Source organism: Ursus arctos, unplaced genomic scaffold (assembly GCF_023065955.2).
Source record: "Ursus arctos isolate Adak ecotype North America unplaced genomic scaffold, UrsArc2.0 scaffold_1, whole genome shotgun sequence".
Lineage (NCBI taxonomy): Eukaryota > Metazoa > Chordata > Mammalia > Carnivora > Ursidae > Ursus > Ursus arctos.
The window spans coordinates 71,444,008-71,464,000 of record NW_026622763.1 but is presented as its reverse complement, the minus strand read 5'-3'; the positions used below and the strand labels follow the sequence as shown (position 1 = coordinate 71,464,000).

Sequence of the window (19,993 nt, the reverse complement as noted above, 5' to 3'; positions counted from 1 at the left end):
TGAAAGGAGAGGAGAAAAAGGAGGAAAGGGAGGGGAACAGGAGCAAGGAGAAGGCATAAAAATAAGTATGAAACATTTTCTACTCTGAAGGAGGTACAAGGAAGACACCAACACCTTCTAAATTAGAGAGGGTAAACTGTTAGAGATGCTACGTATGCGTAACAATGGACAGAATTAGGTGGTAACCCAATGTTGAAGGCCAAGGGCTCCATAGTCCAACTCCAAGAATAATAAAAGTGCCATTCCTCCTATGGTGCGAAAATGGACAGGGGTAGAAACAGAAAGCATCTATACTATTTAGGTAAAAAAATAAAACAAACAAAAAAACCCCACACATGAGAACTCACATTACCCACAAATTTCTATTTGAATGTTTTTCTACTAGTTTTTAACTCATAGAGGTGCTAGGAAAATTTAACTATTTTAAATAACAGCAACATGTCAATAACTATAAAACATTAAGAACTGGATCCAGGGGCTGGCAGACTTAACAAAGCCAGACAGTTATTATTTTAGGTTTTGTGGGCAGTGCAGACTCAAAGGCAACTTCACAATTCTGTCATTATGGCAAAAAACCAGCCATATACACGATATGTGGATGAGGAGGCTCTTTTCCAATATTTAATTCACAAAAGCAGGCTGATTTGGTGGATGGATGGGCCATAGCTTGCTGACCCTTGACTTAATCTACACATTTTTTTAAAATTACAAATTCAACAACTGTAGGGGAAACCACTATTTTAAAACTCAAAACTCACAAATATATGAGTTCAGAAAAAAGCTTACGGGTATGAGGGCATGGAAATGGTTTCTTTTTATTTACAGGCATTAAAGTAATAGGACAGTGGGATGCATTCCTTTGCGAATTTGTTACTACAACTTGACCATTTAAATTTCCGAATTTCTACATGAATGAAAATAAATCTAAAAACCGAAGTGACCAATGACTGACAAGTCTTAAGATAATCACTACAGGATTAAAAATAACTTTCATACATAAATTCATAGCAATTCTTGTTTCTGGTCCTATGACATAATCTTACTATATTAGTAAGAGAAAGATACTTCCTATAGCATTCTGATTCACTTTTCTAATCCCCAAAAACCTCTTCTCCTAATGGAATGGAGAGTCCCCAAAAGTAGGGTACATATTATTAAGTGTAAACATAGCTGTTAGAAATGTTACTGCATGCACAAGTATTACCTCATATCTCCCTCTATATCAGCAGTAAAATATCTACAATAATTATAAAATATAATTATAAAATTAGATAATTATAAAATCATCTACCACTAACTCTTAGTTAAAACAATTTCAATACTACTTGAGTAAGATTTTAGGTTTTATCCTTATACTTACAACCTGTAACCATTGCCACCCACCACTACCCCATTCTAGTAACATCTTTTAACATGAAAATCAAGTATTAAAAATCTATTAAATATCTAATCCCTATATCTAGCAATCAAAAAAACCTTCTGTCCTGATAATAGAAAAATAAAATTTGACACTACTATATATGTCATAGAACAATAAATTATTGTGTTAACATGTCTGAACATTGTGTGGCCTTGACAGTTGGAAATAGTTTCAATAATGCCACTGTTTTTTAGAATGTCACAATTTCAGTAGTAAACCGCCTTCATACCTACTAGAAACATTTTTTAACATTCTGATTGTAGTTAATTTTATTTTATTGAAAATACATTTGCTTATTTTGGAAAAAACTTAGAAGTCATTATATGGCCAACTCACAAAATAACAAACAGAAATTAAAGAAAAAGAAAGAAGTAGTTCAGCATATTGATAACTGGTCTAATCTGAAATCTTAGAGTTTATATGACTACAGGAAATCTTGTGGTTATTATAGTCCTTAGACTCTTTATTTTTCAGGAATCATTCTAAGTCACAGATCAAAACAAATTTGAATTAAAAAAAAAACTCATCATGTGATTTTAACATTCTCAAATTTTATTTTCAGTACAGTCGAGACAATACAAAGCTATACGGGACTAAATTAAGACAGAAAGCAAATTTTTGTATCACTATTTTCACACAATAAGCCCAGATTAAATGAATAAAATTGCTGTTACTCATATACAAAGTTAACCTCAAAAACACATATACCTTTATATGTGTATATATATGTTTATACATATATACATTTAACATATACCTTTCCCTCCGTTTTTGAAAAATCCCACATACACTTTTGCAAGAAAATGGCATTTTACTGTCCTATCTCCACCCAAAACTCACTCCATACTTGGAAAACTACAGGCTAAAAGAAACCAAAGTTAAGTGACACTAACCAGATGGAGGAAACCCCAAAGTAGTCTAGATATCATCCAGCACTAAGGAATCTAATTCTAATTTTAAATAAATTTTGTGTTAGGAAAAGATGAAGGTAAAGAGGAAGCTAACACTAGGGGGCAGCATCGAGCTGTTGGGACGGCATGGGCATTCTTCTAACAATTAAACTTTAAATCAAGGTTAGTATATTTTTAATGAAAATTACATTATAATGAAAGACAACTTTACAGGGTAATAAAATTTGTCATAAAGGAAAAAGGATAGCTTTCTGTTTTGATTGGCTACACTTTCCATTTTCTACTGTGTAATTTTTCTTGCATCTTATCAGTTTAACATGTACTAGTATGTAAGATTTTTATTTTATTTATTTATTTATTTATTTGAGAGACAGAGAGAGAGAGAACTAGGGGAGGGGCAAAGGGAGAGGGAGAGAATCTCAAGCAGAATCCGTGTTAAGCTCAGGGCCCTATCTCATCACCACCAAGACCATGCCCTGGGATAAAACCAAGAATCAGACACTTAACAAACTGAGCTACCCAGGCGCTCCAATAATGTCCTTTTGATAAAAACAAAACCCATGGCATTTCCACTGAGGTAAGCACTACAGAGACAAGGACTGACATTTTTACCCAATGTATTTCCTTGGGTTAATACTAAATTTAAGTTTTGTTACAGTCAATTAACATTTTAAACTTGATTTAAAAGGTTGACAAGCAAGCTTTGCCCATTCATTGAATAATATCAGCATTATGACAAAAAGTGGTGGAGTATACGCCGCCTCAAGGATTTAGTAGGACAGGGAAAACAAGGCTTACATATGGAATTTTAAGTGAAAAAATACTACAGGCAGAAAAAGATTCTATGATTATATATAAGTAGTCCTCCAACCACTAATGAAAAACTGAAACATTTGTATGTAGAAAAGAAGGTAAAATGAGATAAGTTTTTTCTGCAGCCCTTTGTTTCATTGTCATTTACAAAGATCAGAGTAAACCCATGAGGTAGGTTTTTTCGCCCAAGTTCAATTGATAAAGATTAAGATAAACTTGCTCACCAAACTCGTGAATAATGGGTCACGGTTTTGTTAAAAGTCTCACTCCAAAGCCCTAAATTCTTTCCAATACTGGCCAATACTTGGGGACAGAGAAGTTGGAGAGAACTGAGTAACAATTCTCTTTAATGTAACTGCAATTTCCCTTGCTATAACATCTATATCCTATATTCACCATAAAGCAGTAAAAAAAACTAAAACAAAAACCCGCCCCTAGAGTAGTACTTGCATACCATACTTGAGACCTCCGAAAAGTACTTCAAAATCAGCTGCTCATAAAAGGGGAGAATCTGCTGGCTTTTAAGTTGTAAAATATAAACTGGTAATGGGAAGAACAAATACAGTTTATCACACAACATATTCCTGATGTCAACTGGTAAGAAAGGTCTTCCTTGACCACTTAGTTTAAGCATCAGTCATTCTTACGCAGGGATTCTTAAGCAGGAGTCTGTGTATAAAATTCAGGCTTGTATATCTAGATTTAACAAAATACATTCTCATCTTAATCTCTGAAAATTACTCTTTCCAGTTAGGAAGTAAGCAAAACCACGGGAATATGTAGTACCTGATACTTTTTAGAAGAGAAATTACAATACAATACAAATTACATCCATTAAAGACCATTTAGTCTTCACCAATTTGAAATTAGGCAATTAGACCTGAAACTACTCTTGATATTTAATGTTCTACTAAAGCATGGATTCCTTTCTCTTATTTAATGTTTTATTTCAATGTAACTGTTGTTAATCCTATATAGCCCCCATTTAAAAATCATCAGTCTCATCACACACACACACACAGACATAAAAATCCCTCCAGCACATCATTTTCTTCATACCACTTGTCACTGATGCTATTTCTCTCTCTCTCCCTCCCTACCAGAATATTCAGCGAGTATACGGATATGGGTTGTCTGGTATGGACCCCCAAAATCTTGAACAGGTGACTGACTCATAAAAGTACTCAACATTTGTAGAACAGGAAGTCCTAAAAAAAAATTTACACAAAAGTCTTGACTTAAGGCTTTCCGCTGCATTACAATTAACTACATTCTAAATTTCCAGCTTTTCCAGTATATTGTTCTTAATTACGTAAACTGTCACATGCTAGTTTTGCTCCACCGATAACGACTGTTTCAACGTAAAACTAGACTACTGAACAGTGCATAAGACATTAAATGAAAGAAAAAAAACAGTATAACCTACTTTTTAAAAAAGTATGTGCTTTAATGTTACTCTTTACTACTTAAAACAGGGACTTGTGTGAACGACCCTTCCAATGAGGGCTGCGGATGTTGCCGATACTTCTTCCTCGTGCCCAACTCCTAAAGACAGCCCATGTGGACAGGCTCCCACGTGAACAGTTCTTCATACAAGCCACGGGAAGATCTTCGACATCATCGCCCGCGCCCTCCCAAGGCCCCTTCTTAGCTGGGGTACTCGACGATCCGAAGAGAGAAGCGAGTTGAGCAGACCCCTAGATCAGCGGAGGGCCGCAGCCGCTCTCCTACTACTTCCCCAGCCGGGACCCACGCCGCTCGCCGCCGCGGGGCTTTCAGGAACAAAGCCCGGGCAGCCACGCCACCTTCGGGCCCACCCGGCCTCCCCCACCGACTCAGCCTCAGCCCCACCCTCAGCCCCCAGCTCCCGGGACCCCAACCTATTAAGTGTTAACTCCCCCGCGTCCCGCCTCGGCTTTTCGGTTGGTGGGGGAGGAAAGCCTCCACGAGGCCTGCCGCGGTAGGAGCACAGGCGCCACCGTCCGTTAGCCTCCCGGTGCCGGAACAGCGGCTCCCAGGCTCCATCCCGGGGGCCCCTCGCCCGACCCCATGATAGACCGGAGGGAAGGACGACACAGGAAAAATCGGGGCATTCCTCGTCGCCGCAAGTCCCTCCAAGGCCTGACTGCGGATCCTCCCACCCTCCGGCCACAGGCTCCCCGCCTCCTCTGGCGACGCCACTCTCGGCCCCCAGGCCGCCCGCACGCAGCCCCCTAACCGCCGCCGCCCGCCCAGCAGTCACTCCCCCACTCTCCGCGCGGGTGCCCAGCCTCGACAGGAGGCTGGGTCGAGCGCGGGGTCCCGCACGCGGAAAGAAGGCTGCCCGGCCGCCAACCCCGCGGCAGCCCAGAGCGCACACGAGGAGTCGCGGCGCCCCACGCGCAGCCCACCGCGCGCTCCGCTCCGGCTCGCCGCCGCCGCCGCTGACTGCAGCGCCCGGATCCCCGAGGGACCCAGCCCGGACTCCCCGATTCTTGTCTCCCTTTCTACCCCCCCGCCGTCCCGGGACTCGCAGTCTCCGGCGCGCATGGGGCCGGTTCTGGGGGAGGGAATGTAAACAAATCGGGGTTTTATAGTTACCTCACACTCGAGTGCCGTGTGCATCTCCTCTCCGCTCGGTACCAAACCCCGGCTGCACCAAACCGTGTATTCACCAAAGCCGGCTGCGCTAAGTGCGTCGCGGAGGCCCGCGCGTCAGACACCACGCTACGCTACCGGCGTACAAGGCCCACTCAGGTCCCTGCGCAGCCGCACCCCGTCCGCCTATGGGTGCTACGCTCTGGGCGTACACGCACCACCCAGCCATTCACTTCAGATAACGCAATTTGCGGAAGCGAACTGCATCACTCTCAGATTCCATACGGACAGACCGAGCAGTAGGAAATTCGAGTCTACGCAAATTGCGGAACTCCGTGGCTCCGCGGTAGTTTTGTTCCAAGAAAGGACGCTGCGGGGGAGTTGGGGCGGCTTCTAACGCATGCGTGGAGCGCCATTTACCGCTCGCCTTTTCTCCTGGTTTTGCATGTCGGTTGCTGCAGCCCTGGGGAGGCGGATGAGTAATGTAAGCTGTAAGCGCAAACGCTTTAGCCATAAGGTTTCAGATTGATACACAGAGATGTTTATCTGTACTGGAGTTAAACATCTACACTAACAACCCCTCCCCTTTGTTAAAATAACGTCTCAGTCTCTTAGGGCAAAAAGGAACTAATACTTAGTGCTAAGTACAAGCTCTTTTGCATAGTTTTCTCCCCACCCCACAATTTATTCTCAAGCGCACTTCCTGTGGGCCTTCCAAGCCTAAAAGAAAAAGTTGAGTTCAGAGAGCATGTCGTGTACTTATGGTAATTCTTGAGACTCTGGCAACTTTCCAAGGTTTTCCACCACCTCCCACTGCCTAATTCACCCATTATTTCTTAACACCCAACGGCAAAACTCCTGATCCAGCCAAGCAATTCTATGGACTCCTGGCTACCTCGCGCTCATTCTTGTTCCCATTCCTTTGCTCACACCATACCTGCCATCTGAACTGTCTCCTCCCCTTTTCTTAAGCAATTCATAACGCGTACTTTCTGAAAAGGTGGCTCTGGACACTTTCCCTTTGCTCCATTACTTTGCTTCCTGCAGTTATTTAATACCCATGGTGAGGCTTATCTGTATTCTGTCTGGTGTGCCTGTTTCTGCATGCAGCCAGAATCTATTTAATAGAGTGAGTTCTGGGGGTGCCTTATTGATGTCTAGCAGAGTGCATAAAACCATGATCAATAGTAACAGGAAGGTTTACTATGTGTCAGGTACTTCCTAAGTGCTTTACATATATATTAATTTCATGCTCATAACACAGTTTAGTAGATATTATTATCCCACCCCAGGAAACTGAGGCACAGGGAGTTAAGTAACTTAAGATCACAGAACAGATAGGGAGGAGAATTGGGATCCAAATCCAGTATGGCTACATATCCTACTGTTCAGCATATTTATCTCTGTGAAGCAAGATTCTGTTTTTGTTTTGTATCTCTACAAAGAACATCTTTTAGGTGCTTAATAAATGCCTACAGACTGTCAAGATACTAAGCTTCTCACACCCCTTCTTGTCTGGGAAAGTCAGTCCATTGACACCCCCCCCCCCACTACTGCGAGTTTCCACAGCTGTTATTAGGCAGAACTCCTGAGGTATACAGAAGAGATCAAATCTGATCATCGCTTCAAGTCTCACCATAATCGCTAACTGTGGGAGACTATGACCATGGTCCTAAGATTCATGCGTAAATTAAGGGAACTGGTCTAAATTTATTCTAAAGTCCTTAGATTTCATAAAAGCAGAACTAAAGTCCTTAGGTTTCATAAAATCAATATGGTACATCTTCTAGGTACAAAGCATTAAAAGCCTCCAAATTACCCTTATATTTTAAGGCTCATAATTATTTTATTGACCACATTATTATCAGTACCTTTACCATATACGTAATATCTTTCTTCTAAATATCAATAAGATACAATACTTGCATTCCTTTATCTTAGGGTACCCATAATGCTCTTTCACTTTATAAGGCAAATTAATGTTCAGCTGGCTCACACAAGTACAGCTGAACTGGTTAATCACATAGTCAAACACTTCCATCAGGTTGGTCAACAGCTGCAGTTCTAAGTCGAATTCCTCAAGACCCCACCCCTGTACCAGACCTTTCTCTCAGGATTCTCCAGACCTCCCTCATTTCAGGAACTAAGGGATTAATGCCTGGCTAAGAGGGGGAAACCTGCAGGACCCACCTGTTATCAAAAACTTTCATTCTAATTGGTTGGTGCCCTTGCTTTACCAATTGTTTCATATTTTAAATATCATCCTTGCATAAAACTACAGAGTAAACCTACTTGAAAACAGACCATGTCTCCTCCCACTTCTATAAACTTAAGCAAACATTTCCCATATGATCAAGTATATGCACTCTGATTAGGGCAAGGCTTAGAGTAAAATTACTACATATGGTAAATGAGCTGCAAACTAGTGTATTACTTTCCTACTGGGAAAAGGAATCTCAGCAAATGACTTGAAGGCTTACTCAAAATCACCTGCTGAGTTAAACAATGGAGAGTGCCGCAAAAATACCACTGTAACGTATGGTTTATTTTTGCCCATTTTCTTTATATAAGGAATGTGTCAGAGTAAGGAATTTCTAATATGTTAGAGTCATAGAACTTTTTTTACAAAACATTTTATTTATTTAAGAAAGAGAGAGCGAGAAAGAGCATTGTGTGTGAGAGAAAAGGGGGGAGGGGGGAGAGAGAGAGAATCCCGAGCAGGCTCCACACCCAGGCAGAGCCTGACTCAGGCCCTGATCTCATGAACCTGACATTATGACCTGAGCCAAAATCTAAGAGTCGGATACTTAACCAACTGAGCCACCCAGGTGCCCAGAATCATAGAACTTTCTAAAAGGGTTAGTCGTTTTTTTTCTATCCACCCCATCTGATTCATAAAGAAGCTCACCTGAACTATAAAAACAGTATAGATGATTTGCAAAAGCTTGGGCGGGGAGGAAAGAGAGAGTATCGAATTATTTGTAAATGGTTTACCTTTCATTCGTTTTGTTTATTCACACTGCTTCGGTCACAGTTTTATTTCACATACCTAAAATTTTAAGCATGACCAATCCACCTTTGCCAGGCATGATATAATAAATCTGATGGCCTGGGGTGCCTGGGTGGCTCAGTTGGTTAAGTGGCTACCTGCTCCCTGCTCAGCGGGGTGCCTGCTTCTCCCTCTCCCTCTGCTGCTCCCACTGCTTGTGCTTTCTCACCCTCTCTGTCAAATAAATAAAGTATTTTTTAATTAAAAAATAAATAAATCTGATGGCCTTTTTTGCTCCTCAGAGGATTAGAGAAGAACCAGCTGCAATAAATACAGAAAATAACCATACTTCCTACCTCAATCTTCAGTTGTGACTAAAGAAAGTCTGTGTCGTCAACTTGGTTTCCCTCTAGTAGAGGAGAAAATTGTCACCATCCACAACAAAGTTAAGAACTTTTAATTAAATTTCTAAAGAACATTACTGATTCAAACACATCAGACCTTTCAAACAATTGTTCTTTCCATGAATTAAGATTAGTAATAACTAAAGATGAAGAAAGCTCCTTATTTTCATGTTCAGCTTAAACTCTGATTTTTAGGGGCATCTGGGTGACTCAGTCGGCTAAGCATCTGCCTTTGGCTCAGGTTGAGAACCCAGGGTCCTGGGATCAAGTCCCAAGTCAGGCTCCCTGCCCAGTGGGGAGTCTGCTTCTCCCTCTCCCTCTGCCCCCGCCCCGTGCTCCCTCCCTCTCTCTATCTCAAATAAATAAAATATTTTAAAAAAAAAATAAATAAATAAACTCTGATTTTTACATGATCAAAAAAGTCTCGTTCAGACAAAGTCATGCCTAGAGGAAAGAGAACAAGACAGACTAAATAATATGGATATACATCCCTGAGGTGGAGGGGTACAAAGTACCAGGAAAAGGTGTTAACGAATTGAAAACAGAATATATAAACGTAGGCCTCAAAATTAACAACTGTCTACTCACTTTTGGAGGCTACGTATTTCAGCCAGGAGATTGAGCCCCCCTCCCGGCCCCCGCACTCCAGATCTGAAGCCAGAGAAATGCAAAAGGCACAACCCATTTCTGTCCTTTATGCCCCATAGCACTGTGTGACATCTACCATGTCAAGCCCATGGTCAGAATGGGAAGTGGGATCTGGGGGACAGTCTTTTCCTGATCCCTTGAGAAATTATGGCTCTGCTATCTCATCTAAAGTCTTGCCATTCCTAATTTTAAGATAAACAGACTGTGAAAGTTTGCATGGAGGCTCTCATCAGAGCAGTGAGGCTGCCCTTGTAACCCTTTCTAATGAGCAGGACGATGTCACTGACAAGACCATCCTCTTCTACAGAGCCCATCACTTTGAGGAGGGTACACTAAGGCAGGGAGAGAGCAACCCATCCCACCCTGGTGAGAGACAAATATGACCGATGTGCCTGTCAGGTGAGACCATTTTGAGTTGGTAGGCTTATGCAATAAAATGAGTCTCAGGCTATTTGCACAAACGAAAATAGATTGGAGAAATGAAACAAAACGTGCAAACGACTCCCTGCCCCCCGCAGAAAAGTTCACTTTTGTATCATTTGCCTAGATGATGCTAACATGACACCAGGCAGATCCCTCAGTTGTGGTTCACTGCAATACAGACAAAAGGACTTTTAACATTAGACAGGAAGAAGGACAACAATGGAGAGGCTTCAAGTTTCTGATTTACCATGGCAAGTCCTTTCGAAAACAGGAATGAGACCCAGCCTAGGAGAAATCAGAGTACCCACTCAGAAGAATGAATGAAAGAAAGCAGCTCACAGCAGAGCCAGGATAACAGGCAGACCACACATTTGCTCACATGAAGTTTTGCCCCAGTCCTAGTCTATTGTACTCACCAGTCTCTGGAATTCCACATTTAGAACTTTATTCCTGGGACCTGAAACCAAAGGGACTTTGACCCTAAGGGAAGTTACCACTATTTTATTGCTTATTTATACTGCTGCGAGAGTGTATTTTTCATGCCTTTTCTGAAGAGGAAGTTTTAAGAGGGGAGGAAACATGACGCTCTAGTTTCCTAAGGGTAATGTGGTACAAAGGGACAAAAGGGAAACTAGACAAATTGCCAACTTCTCAATCTTGCTTCTAGCCAGCCTCGTTCACTCACACAATACTAAGATGAAGAAAACCAGTAGGTTTGGTAAGCTGTCACTTGAACCAAGCATGGGGGCCAACAGGCAGCCATTTTGGGTCTTTTAGAACTCTGAAAGCACAGGAAAAAAATCAACTTTCCAAACCTTAACTACTAAGCAAAAGGAATAAAAAAAGCAACATGAATAATCCACATGGATATTGCAAATTCTAAGAGGATCTGTGGATGGTTACACTTCAATTTAAGGAAAATTATCAACATGGAAATGAATTAGCAATAAGTTACCACGTAAATATTTTTTCTTAAAGATTTTATTTATTTTCAAGAGAGTGCGCAAGCATGTGTGCATTAGCTGGGGAGGGGCAAGAGGAGAGGGGAGAGGGAGAAGCAAGCTCCCCACTGAGCATGGGAGCCCAACACGTTCCATCCCAGGACCTTGAGATCATGACCTAAAGCCAAAGTCAGATGCTTAACAGAGCCACCCAGGCGCCACTCCATGTAAATATTTTTTAAAGCAGGTTCATTTGTTTAACTGGTTAAAATTAATAAACTCATTTTTAAAATTTAAAATGTCATCACATGAGAGCGTATTTCAAATCTTGCCTAGAGATTCCAAGATAATTAATAATGAAACCCATTTCACAACTGACATTTATGAAAACAAATACATCTTTAAAAAATCAAGATACACTAGGTTTAGCTTAACAAACCTTGCTTACCTTTATTTATTAAAAATTTGACAGCAAGAATGCAGCAAAATTCTAAACATTAGGGAAGGCAGTAAATGAATTGTCAAAACAAGAGTAGCTTTTAGGGATTTCCAAATTTTTCTTGCGCTGTTTCTAAGTAAGCTCAAACTGTATTTTATTTTTACTAGAATAAGCCATTTCTGCATTCTTCACAGAATCCCACAGACCACCTCTTCTTACCATTTCACATCTTTAGAGAAGTTCTAGATACTCCCCAATGTTTTTTGAAGAATGATTCTGGCAGTGGCCAATAATTAAGAACCTACTATGCTTGGCTTGCTTCCTCATGGATGATCTCACCTACAGCCTTCAATGATTTCATCAACTCAGGTTTCATTCCAATTACAGTGACAGTTGCTTTCTCTAGGCAATTAGGTTTCACAGTCTTTCTTCCCACCCTAAATACAGGAAGATGTATAGTTTAAAATGTACCGATTAGTTTAAATGAGTTAAATATGATAACTTATTTTATCCGTGTACAGCCCTGCAAGGTAAATATGATTATGCCCATTTTGCAGATGAAGAAAACTGATGTGGTTACATAGCATGTGGCCAACCCAGGACCCCAGTCCAAACCGTCTGGCTCTGGAGGCTATGCTCTTAACCCTTGCATTACGTTCCCTCTTATATCAAGGCTATCCCAATTTTTGTGAGGATATCTACATTAATTTTTCTGCAAAGGCTGGTAATTAAAAAAAAAAATCTGTAGAACCATAAATTGGTGGCTTTTAAGTCTGTAAATGTTGCAGGTCAATGGAAATTTTAAATGGAATAAAGAACAGCATAAAAAAATTCCAAGATACTTATAATGTGAACATTTGTTCTTTTTTGCTTTATCTTTCAGCTTGAGTAGCTTGAATCAATTCCAAGGGAGATGTTTATTCCACAGTCTCTTAAATTAGAAAGTTAATTAGCCAATCTGGTTATACATTTAGTTGAAAGCTTTCCCCTCTTTATGGTGATTTGATGTAGTTGTTCAAGTATTTATTTATACCAGTAAAGTTATATTAAAAATTAAGCAGAATCAAGTGTATGTTAACAAATTTGATCAGTCATGTAAAAGTGAGCTATTAACATGCTCATCAATAAAGACTCGGTCAGGTGCAGGCAAATATATCCCAGCAAATTTAAAGTGAAATTCACTTAGCGGATTAAACTTTCACTCCACTCCAGTCCTTAGACTTATCTCTACCCTCTGCAAGTCTCCCTTGGAAAAAGAGACAAGTGTTAACGAAGGGTTGGAAATATCTTCAAGCAAAAGTTTGTGTCCCTTTTATGTTGCAAGCTACTCTTTTTAAGTAGCTAGGAAATGAGGGTGAACAAAATAGGATTCTTGCCCTTCAGTAGCTTACAGGCCAGTCAAGGACATCATAAAGGAGGCAACTTCAGTACAGTATGAAAAGTACTATACTGGAGATAGGTATGGGTTGCTCTGGCAACCAAAGCAAAAATGCCTTCAGAAAGGAAGTGACATCCAAGGTCTGACTTAAGGATGAGTAGGACAGAGCCAAGTAAAGGGCAGAGGGCAGAGCAACAGCAAGCAGAGGGACGAAATGAGTAAAAGTGTGGTTCTCAGTTGGGGAACTGAAACCCAGGGTGTTGATGTGTGTTTCTGACACACAGGATTAGAAGACATGAGACAGGACCAGTAAGCCAGGCTTTTGTGTACCATACAGAAGAGTCTGAACGCTGCCCTGAAGGCAGTAAGAGCTGCTGCAGGATTTTAAGCAAGCGTCATGATCACAGGCAAGAAGGAAGAAGGTAACACGATTAGTTGGGTAGGCAGAATAATGCCTCCCACCACCCCCTGCAAATGATACCCACATTCTCATCTCTCGAACCTATGAATGTTAGCTTACATGGCAAAGGACAATAGAGACTGGGGTAGAATTCGGTGGCTAGTTAGCTGACTTTGAGATGGGGAGATGATCCCCAATTAGCCGGGCAAGCTCAATTTCATCACTAAGGTAGACAGAGACAGGGAAGTCTGAGGGTGCCGTGACTGTGGAAGCGAGGTCGCAGGAGAAAGCAAGCCACCAGCTGAGGAACATGGGTGGCCTCTAGTAGCTGGAAAAGGCCAGGAAATGGGTTCCTCCCGAAAGGGTGTGGCCCAGTGAGACCCATGTCAGACCTGTGACCCAAAGAACTGTAAAATAATAAATCTGCATTGTTCTAAGCCGCCGAGGTTGCAGTTACGTGTGACAGCAGAAATAAAGAACGAATACCTTAGGAAGCTGTTACAGCAATAATCCATGTGTGAAGTAATCCGGGATCAAAAAAAAAAAAGTTGATTTGACAAGCGTCAAGGAGATAGAATCAAACTGGAACCCCGGCTCTGTTAACTTATTAGCCATGGCTTTGAAAGACCCTTCTTAAACCTTATCATTCACCTTCGAGTTCAATACCTAAAAATTGAGCACTATTTTGCAGGGTTTTGTTTGTTTTACTTTCTATTTTTATGAAAGCAATACATTAACATTAGCTTTAAATTTCAAATCAAAATTACATGCTACAATACAAAAGAATCATGAAAACATTATGCTAAGTGAAATAAGTCAGACACAAAAACAAGTATTTTATGATTCCACTGATTTGAGACACCTAGAACAGGCACGTTAAATGAGAAAGAAAGTACTAGAGAAGTGGTTACCACGCTGGGCGGGAGCGGGAGAAGAGGGGAAGAGAATGGGGAATTAATGTTTAATGGGTACAGTTCCGATTTGGGATGATGAAAAATTCTGGAAATGGACAGTGATGATGGCTACACAACACTGCGAATGTACTTAATGCAACTAAATTGTACACTTAAAAATGGTTAAAATGGTAAATTTCGTGTATACTTTACCACAACAAGAACAAATACAATGATTTAAATCCATCTGATTTTATTGTAGAATATCTTAGATCTAACAAGAAAAAAGTGGAAGTTTTTAATGGACTCTGCTTCATTTACTAATAAATACAAGTGAATAAAACCTCTCTGCTTGAGTGTTAGACCTTTAAAAATGCCTTAAATGATATACTTTGTTACGTAAATTTAACCACAATAAAAAAAAATCAAAATAGATTAGAAACAGCAGTGTGTTGCCAACTCCAGGATCTACCTCCCAGAACAAAAGCTTCTATTACTTTAGCTTTTCTCCAGGGAATTATGTCCACACTTTAAAGTAATACGCTTATCCTGCTATTTCATCAGTTTTAGGTGTCTGCTGTTGACTTTCAATAAGGAAGACCAGGATTTAACTCTCTTAAATACACACACACTCATAATCTGGGAGATAAGGGAGTCTGCTCCTTACATAGATTTTTCAAACACCCTCTTATTTCCAGATATATCGTTCACCTCCTTTTTCACAGCGGCCCAGTGCTGACAAGTCAGGTGTTTCTGGGGTGCTAGAGCCCCAACAGGCTTCCTTCTTCCTCCTATTCCCATTCCCAAGGACCAAATTCTCTAAGGAAATAGTTCATCATTTCCTTTCTATCTTCTAAACTGCTTATTACACTTGCCCATTATCTTCTCTGTCTTTATAGCTGTGTCTTCGTGATTTCTTTACTTCATTTTTGTCATTTTTAGTTGAGGAAAAAAATAAGCATGTTCCATCTGCCATATTTTAGCAGAAATACTCCAGGGTTGCTTTTAAGATTAAATGAACTAATACAGGTAGATAAGATAATGTAGGCAAAATGCTTTGCAAAGTCCCTGACATCTAATAAGGTATAATCCAAGCAACAGTAAGGTCCCTACCACCATTATCATCAATTACCCAGCAAAAGGTTGTTAGTATGGACCACAACGGAATTTCATGAAATACTGCTTACAGGCTGCCTGGCTGGCTCATTCAGTTAAGCCTCTGCCTTCAGCTGGGGTCGTGACCCCAGGGTCTGGGATTGAGCCCCATATCGGGTTCCTGCTCAGCAGGGAGTCTGCTTCTCACTCTCCCTCTGCCTGCTGCTCCCTCTGCTTGCGCTCTTTCTCTGACAAATAAATAAAATCTTTAAATGTATATATACTGCTTACAACAGAATATCACTGTTGATTTTCCAGTGTTCATAGCATCTGACCAGGAATTTGTTTTTCTTAAAGAAAAAAAAAAAGAATTTTCATGGTGTATTTATATGACAGAGTGCTCTGCAGCTAAAAAGGATAATCTAGATTACCAGACACTTTCTCATTTTGTAGGTTTCACTTTCTCCAAGAGACCTCCTCTATCTTGAGAACCCTCTTCTCCTGCACTTAGAATGACTCTCTTCTCATTACATACTATTTCCTTCCTTTATAGCTCTGATCAGTTTTAAAGTCCCCCAACCTCTTCCCCCCAATGTTTCCCCCTTTCTCTGTGGGTCTTTAATTGTGTTTTGTCCCTAACCAAACTCCTCCAAAGGGCCATGGGAGCTATCGTTACCAACAAGGTCCACTCAAGGCCCAACATAGTGCCTTGAATGACTGTTTTGAATAAGTGGAACACCAGGTTTAACACTACAGAACATAAAATGAGATGCTGTGTTTGGAGAAATAAACACATAGAAGTAATTTGTAAACTGCGTTAATAGTGGTGGGATTTGGGGAAGGTTATCAGCATTTTGTAACTTCTGTATCCTAATACTGTTACTACCACTACTAATGAACAGTTGCTGAATGTTTACTAGGCATCAGAACTTTCCTAAGTCCACTCATACATTTTCTTGTTTAATTCTCACAACAACCCTATTTACTCTCATTACACCCATTTTACTGATAACTGAAATAACTGCAGAGAAGCAAATAACTGCAGAGAAGTTCTGTAACTTGCCCAACTGGGGATATCTGCTCAAGTTCAAACCCACAGTCCAAGCTCCTTGATCTTAAACCACTAAGCTATTTATCACTTGTGTGTGCGTGTGTCTCAGAGAGGAAAAGAGAGAAGAAAATGTACTTGCTAAATTCTCAACTCCTGTTTTAAGAAACGAAGGGCCACATTGTTTTTGCCAACAAAAATGTTTCTCTGAAGCTATAAAGATAGCAGTGGCTGAATCACCAGAACGGCACTGCCAGCTTTATACAAGTCCACAACCAAGTCTCCTCTACTTACACTTCCCTGACTCTCTGGAGGCACAGGTAAACCGAGGATTCGATATTGGGTGTACCAAAGCCAATGTTCTCCAGTCCTAATTTGTGTGTGGGCTATGTCCTGGGAGACCCAGAATATGAACCCCTTATCCTCTAAGGGCAGAAAGTCCACAACAAACATTATAAATATCGTTACAATGAATTGTGTGTATGCCTGTGTGACTATTACTCTTTACTTGAACTCTAGAATTTACATGAAATAGAGTAGCTACTGAATATGGTTCCAGCATGAGCCTCTTCCTATAATGTTTCCCAGTTCTTTAGTTTCATGTTAGGATACCTGATTTATTAGCAATGTTACAAATGTAAATGGAATGTATCTTGACCCTTTTGGTTGATATTGATTGCAAAACAACCAACCCCTCCAGCAGAGATATTTTTCTTTCATAAACCTTTTATTAAATGCGAACCACACTTGGGAAATATTTGCACCTTTACTATATCATCAAAGACAAATGTTATGAATCATCTGTATCATCTTTTATGTTCTAATTTTGCTTTTCCATCTGTATATATAGAAATGGAAATCACGTATCAAGAGAATTACCTGAATTTCCAACTTCCTCTGCTCTATTAAGCCCCTGGGGAACTGGTCTATCCAAAGACTAGATCAAAGACTAGATCCTAGAGAATGGCTCCTGTTAATTAAGAACCAGATCCAATATGTAATTATGTCCCTTAGGATTCTGACCAAAGGTTGAAAGACAAAGTCAGAAAGCCTAAAAGTTTGGAAATCTGTGTGTGTGACTTTAGGTTCAGAGGGCTCAAGTGCCTGTGTCAGGTCAGGCAGCATTTCTGCTATTGAAATAAAGATCAAATTGGAAAACTATAATGACCACGTAGAAAATAATCTCTTTTTAATTATGTTCCTAATTAGTATCCTTTAAAAAATATCTTTTGAAGCATTTCAAGTCTTCTCATCTAGAATTTACAGCTAACAGTGAAAATACAGTATTTCATTATGGAAGCCGGTCTGGTTCCTGATTTGAAGAATCCAATTGTAAAAAGAAGTATGAGATAATCAGGATGTTTTTAATATTGACTGAATATCTGATAGTAAAGAATTATTTTTTAATGTGTGATAACAGTATTGTGCTTAAAAGAAAAAAGAGTCCTTATCTTTTAGAGATATACACTGATGTATTTATGGATGCAATAAGATGTCTAAGAACTGCTTTGAAATAATCCAGTGGGAGTATATAGGTGATGCAAGACTGCTCATATGTGAACTGCTGACAGTGGATGATGGTTATGCGGGTGTCATTTTACTATTTTCTCTGGTTTTGTGTTTTAAAATTCCATAACAATAGCAAAAAAATAAAGCATTATAATAAAAGCAAATTAGACAAATATACTACCTAGTATCTATAATGTTCAAGGAATCAGAGCAAATTGTAGTATGTAAATGATTTTATAAATCTAGAGTTTTTAAATGTAATTTTGCAAATGTTTCAGAAGTAGTAACTTTTTTCCTCTGTATTCATATAAGATTTCAAATATAGAATAACAATTTTGGGGGCGCCTGGGTGGCACAGCGGTTAAGCGTCTGCCTTCGGCTCAGGGCGTGATCCCGGCGTTATGGGATCGAGCCCCACATCAGGCTCCTCTGCTAGGAGCCTGCTTCTTCCTCTCCCACTCCCCCTGCTTGTGTTCCCTCTCTCGCTGGCTGTCTCTATCTCTGTCAAATAAATAAATAAAATCTTTAAAAAAAAAAAAAAGATTAAAAAAAAAAAAGAATAACAATTTTGTGGCTGGAGCAATTCTGAAATAACCAAATACATCGGTAGTGACATCAGCTGAGCTGATGCTGTCATACCTCTGTCTGGCACGTGCGTACACCTTGAAAGTGATGCAAATGTGACTTTTAAATTATTTGGCTTCATTCCAAAACAGACCCATCCTCTTTGGTGGAAACAAACAACAAAAATAATTAATTTGCAAACCTAATTGAACTCTCAGCTATGTTTAGAAATGAAGCTCTAAGGGGCGCCTAGTGGTGCAGTTGGTTGGGCGCCTGACTTGATTTTAGCTCAAGTCATGATCTCAGCGTCATGAGATCGAACCCTATGTTGGGGTCCCCACTCATCGTGGAATCTGCTTGAGTTTCTCTCTCCCTCTGCATACCCTCTCTCTCTCTCTCAAGTAAGTAAATAAATCTTAAATTAAAAAAAAGGAAATGAAGCTTTAACATTCCTATTTATATTTCATTTCAGTTGAATTTTTATACTTTGTAGCTCTCCACATTCACACCGGAAGCAAAGCAAATCTTTTAGGGGCGCCTGGGTGGCGCAGTTGTTAGGCGTCTGCCTTCGGCTCAGGGCGTGATCCCGGCGTTCCAGGATCGAGTCTCACATCGGGCTCCTCTGCTATGAGCCTGATTCTTCCTCTCCCACTCCCCCCGCTTGTGTTCCCTCTCTCGCTGGCTGTCTATCTCTGTCAAATAAAAAAATAAAAAATTTTTAAAAAGCAAATCTTTTAAATATTTACTGCATTTGTGCACTATTTAAACTGTTACTCAACATTGTTAAAGAGTAAGTTTGGAGACTGATAATCAGTCAGTTCTAAATTAACCTAACAGGAGTGGTGCTGAGGAGGAGAGAGGACGCAGCATCTTAACACAAAATTACTGCAACAATGAAGTTCTGATAAGCTCTTCTTTACCAGAGAGATGAACTGCCTTGTGGACTTACCGTGGTTAAGGGATTCTAGAATCTTACTAGCTTTGGGCTGGGGAGGAGGGTTCTGCCAAAGATTCATGACTGGCTGGTAGAGGACAGGGTAAGAAGGAAACTGAGAAATTCAGGTTCAAGCTTCTGGTTTTTTCTCCTTTCTTGTTTCCCTCATCCAGTCCTAACCTACCATAGGTTAACACTTCTTTCAAATTATCAGTAATTGGCTACCGTTATTCTGCCAAATGGCTTATTTATTACAATAATTAGTAGAAGAGGTGATAGTATGACTGAACATCATTTGACTGATTTCAAGTATAAGCACAATATTATTTAATAACTACATTCCAGGAAGCACAGACAGAAATCCTACGGTTTTGCAGTGTGAATCAACCCACACAACAGAAATGCAACAAGGATGGATAGACTCAGGAGGAGGACATGTATCTCATTATTTCTTAAGCAAACATCCATTTATGCACTCTGCCTTCATTTTTCTCTTTTATGGCTCAGATTTTTAAGACTTCTTTTATATACTGACCCAACCCACTTTGTCCACTTACCTACTGAAATTGGGTTTCCACCTCTACCAGCTCATTTGAATGGTCACCAA

At 40.2% G+C, this 19,993-nt stretch overlaps 1 protein-coding gene across 5 annotated transcripts in view; it reads right to left on the bottom strand.

The window, feature by feature from the left end:
* SLC39A10 (solute carrier family 39 member 10) overlaps positions 1-19,993 on the bottom strand; it is a 104,876-nt gene that overhangs the window by 60,899 nt on the left and 23,984 nt on the right. The window contains exon 1 of one of the 5 annotated variants that reach the window (XM_048213886.2): positions 10,602-10,707. The exons of 1 other annotated variant lie outside the window; for it this stretch is intronic. The gene's annotated coding sequence lies outside the window, so the exon portion shown is untranslated. Of the gene's footprint in view, positions 1-5,724; positions 6,025-10,601; positions 10,708-19,993 lie in introns of those variants that run through there. 3 more of the 5 variants (XM_057303648.1, XM_057303640.1, XM_026492288.4) reach the window with 3 other exon arrangements.